Genomic DNA, 4,273 nt, shown 5'->3' with positions numbered 1-4,273 from the left:
CTCTATATGGCACCACTGGGGCAAAAGTAGTGACAAAAGTACTGAGTGGTTGAGAGTTTGTTTTCTAGGATTAACGTTTAGGTTCACTAAAATTACGTTAAAAGTCAACAACTTTCAACATAATAAGGCCATGTCGCACTGATAGAGTGGGCGCTATCTGCACTGAAAGATTGCACGATTCAGCACTGTTTATGCTCAAAGATTCTTTTGCAGTCAAAAGTCGTAGGTGCACAACGTTCACTGCAGTCAAAATGTTTTGGCTTTAACTTTGCAAAGAAAACATTTTGAAATCATGCCCAAACTCAACCACTAACAAAGGAGTAGCTATTTACAGGTTCTACCAACAGGTTCAGAAACTTGAGCATCGATCAGGCACTCAAGGATCATGAGAATTGAAATCTAAACTCTCTACTGAAACACACCCTACAAACATGTTTTAAAGTTGAACTAAAACACCCTTAAAAATTAAAAAATAAATCCTCATAATGTTTAATTCTCTATTGCTTAAAGTTTGAAATAAATGGCATGCACACTTCGATTGAATAGACAAAGAACAACACTTTGAGTGAGTGTCAAACAGAGAAGCCAATCAGCCTGACAAGGACACAACAACAATTACGACTTTGTTGCGAAGAGCTGATGATATAAAATCCAGAAAATAACAAATGCAGAAAATAGAAAATGCAGCAGGAAATACAAAAGCACGTTGTCCTTCATTTCTGAAATTCATTAGGAAAATTAATCCTTTTTTTTTCCTTTTTTGTTTTTTGGATAATCTAGTGGGGATGACGAGCCCCTACCCGTTTTTTAAATCGTTAGAGGTTTTTTGAATGTGTTAGGTGAAAATGGAAGCCTAGACCTTAACTGAAGCACAAGTGGTGCTACCACCACAACCCCCCTATTAACTTTACAATACATTAACTACAGCACTAACTTACAAAGCTAAAACGAGTATGAAATATTTTTCTGAAAATTACCAGGACATAAAAAATGATGCAAAAAAACAAAAAATTTAAATCAAATTTATGTCGTCGTAACCCAAGTATATCTCCTTCAATGAGAAAGCTTTCATCTGTATAGTTCTCATAATAAATATATAAACCACTAGAAAAGATTGGCAACTCAAAATATTATACAAAAACTGGCGACGTGAAACATACATAGTGAAAGTAAGAAAAAATACAAAAGAGCACAGCAAAGGTAGTTTTCTATATTTGCCATTGTATAGATTATACATAGAACACAAAAGGTAATTTTCTATCTTTACATTTCTATAGTAAATATCATATAGTATAACAAAAGAATGTGTATCAATGCATGTGCATCTATGAATATAGATTAGGAAGCCTAAGCCTCATCGTTTTGAATGCATGTCATGGGCAATTGTTATGGTTGCATAGTTGCAGCATATTCTTGTCCGTGCTCTTCTCTCACTAGAAACCCAATTGGATTTGGGCTAGAACCCAAGCATGCATGCACCCTGCACTTGCACCCACCACGAAAGCTTTTTTCCCATTCCTCTCAAGTCTTAGGCAGAGTTTGATAACTTTCTTTAGAGTTTCCCCCGGAAAACCCCAGCAGTTGGTTTTCCTGGAGAGTTGGAAGACAGTCAAACTCATAACTTGAATTTTGGGGATTGTGTTTGATAACCTGTATGAAATCCCTGGAGTTGGCCATTCTACTGTTTGACAATTGGAAAAGAAAGAAAATGCTTATTTAAACCATTCATTTCTTGCATTGATTAGGTCTAAATCCATATTTTGAATGAGATTTTTTTGATACAACCCTTCCAATGCGTCACTTACAAAATATATGGTTCAGATTGTAAATTATGCTCCATAATGATTTCAAATGTCAAACACACACCAGCATAGCACATAAAATACATATATAACCGTTTCAAAAAGTTATCACCAGTAATTTCATCAGAAATTAGAGTTATCAATTGGCAAGTATGAGTTTAATGAGGAGAGAGATCAAACATACACGCCGTTCGTCCGGAGTCACTTCCACAATGAACTTTCAGTCGCTGACCACAATAAAAACTTGAAAGGAGAGCGCTTAATCAGACAGAGAGAAAGAAACCCCAAAAATCACATTAAAAGAAAAATTGATCTTTTCCTTTCGTTTGGATGAGTATATTGAGTGTTGTTCAAAAAGAATGGTCTTCATGTAGATTTAGATGATATTATAATCGTTAAACAATATCTAAAAACAAACCAAACCTTTTGTTTTATAGATAAAAAACAAACCTTTTCAAATTCCAAATCAGATAAGGAAACAAAACACTAAATAACACCATAAAAATAATCAAGTTTTTTTGTCCACTCCTCCCTATAAGGTCGAGAGAGAGAGAGAGAGGAGGGAAAAAAAAAACAGTGAAGTTAATTTACATAGTAAATTTGTAAATCAATCTTACATATTGAAAGCAATCCCGTAAAACCCTAGTAAGAGGAAAGGGAAAAAATAAATAAATTATAATTCAAAAAAAAAATCAAATAGGGTGTGGGAGAAACATAAAAAAGAGATATTATGAACCCCAATTCCGAAATAAAATGTAAATATCGCCACTTGAACAACTATAAAACCTAAATCCAAAAAATAAGACGCTCGTTTGAGCAACCAAACTCTCTTCACAAAAAAAAAACAGGAACCATATTTATGTGCAAACCCCATTCAGTTAACAACAATACCTAAATTGCCCACAAGAAAAAACGAAGGTAGCAAATCATACCTGGTGTGCAGTCAATGTGGTGGGACTTGAAACAGCAAAAAATGGAGCTTAGGCTTCAGAGAGAGAGAGGTGAGAAAAGAGTTCCTAGAGAGAGAGATAGTTGAAGAGTGAGAAAGTGTTCACTCTCTCTGGCAGCTCCGAGAGAAAGGGACAAAGGCTGTTTGTGTGCGCGCGCAGCAGAGTGAAAAAGGTCGCTCTCCAACTCGGATAGTATGATAACTCGGACTGGTTCGGGGAATTCTCAGTATCTACAGTTGGGTGATCCGACTCGACGATTTTAAAAAAAAAAATCGAAAAAATTATAAAAATTAAAATAATTCAAAGTAAAATTAAACAAAATAATTCTAAATAAAGTTAAAAAACTAGTAAAAAAATAGATTGTGAAAAATCAATTTGTAATGAAGGACATTTTAGAAATTATCCAAAATAAAGGATAAATATAAAGACAAAATATTTATAGTCAAAACACGTTACAAATCTTGGGAAATTATCGCAAATATACTTACATTTTCGTAAAATTGGAAAAAAAAACCTCAAACTTTCAAAAACCTCGTCTACACAGTATTTCTTCATTTTCGGGTTTTTTTGGACCAAAATGACCTTTACGGTAGTCTATTTACCGTAATTCATTTATGTTTTACAGTAATTAAAATGATGTAATAACTTGAAGTAGTATTATGGTAATTAAAATACCGTAATAATTTCAAATAATATTACAGTACTTTAAGTACCGTAATATATAACACTTTCTTTACAGCATTCTTTCGAACATAATAATTTGAAGTTTAATATGGCAATCGAAATGGCGTAATACTTTCGTATGTTATAAACCCGAACCCGTAGCCCATTATTTATTTTTAGCCCATTATTTATTTATGGCTCTTGATCTACCATTATAGAGCTCTCAACCTTTGCTGTTTTCAACCTCTACGCTCAATCTCTAACCAATCTCTCACGGGTAACTCTCCCTCATCAGATTTTTGAGGTAAGAAATATTTCTCTAGATTTATAAATGAGGTTGTATATTTATTTTTTGATTCCACATTTCCAGCCTACCTTGTGATGATCGATCATTCAATTTCTATATTCTAATCTTTGTTTCTATATTATAAATGAGGTTGTATTTTTTTTTTTTATTCCACGGATCGTCATTGTGTATTTTTTGTTGTTATGCATTGTGATGATCTATTTGATTCCTATGAGAAGCTATGATTTTTGTAATATCAATATGAAGATATTTAGGCATCAAAACAATTAGGAATGTAATGATTTATATGAGGTTGTAATATCATGTATGTATTTGTGAAACAATTTGATGATCTAGAAGAGGTTGTGATATCAGAACAATTTGAAGATATTTAGGCATCAAAAAACATGTGCCTTACTTCTATTGTCAGAGCCACGATTAAGCGTTGTGATGATCTAATGTTACGGATAAAACAATAGCATGATCCTAATTGTATATGAACTTATGTCTCATGGCTCTAAGAAATGTGGCGAATTGCCATTATATTAATGAGAAGCAATGATTTTTGTGAT

At 33.2% G+C, this 4,273-nt stretch overlaps 1 long non-coding RNA gene across 1 annotated transcript; it reads right to left on the bottom strand.

The window, feature by feature from the left end:
* Positions 1 to 128: 128 nt before the first annotated feature.
* LOC148783579 (uncharacterized) lies at positions 129 to 2,917 on the bottom strand. Its single transcript, XR_016045281.1, has 3 exons — positions 2,735 to 2,917; positions 1,987 to 2,029; positions 129 to 240 (listed from the first exon to the last, which is right to left on the bottom strand). It is a non-coding gene; the product is annotated as an uncharacterized LOC148783579 (long non-coding RNA).
* Between the last annotated feature and the right edge of the window lie 1,356 nt (positions 2,918 to 4,273).

The sequence above is a fragment of the Amborella trichopoda genome, chromosome 1 (assembly GCF_054954075.1).
Source record: "Amborella trichopoda isolate Santa Cruz 75 chromosome 1, AtrichopodaSantaCruz75HAP2 v2.0, whole genome shotgun sequence".
In the NCBI taxonomy this organism is placed as follows: domain Eukaryota; kingdom Viridiplantae; phylum Streptophyta; class Magnoliopsida; order Amborellales; family Amborellaceae; genus Amborella; species Amborella trichopoda.
The sequence above is the reverse complement of the archived record's forward strand: the minus strand, read 5'-3'. Positions and strand labels throughout refer to the sequence as shown.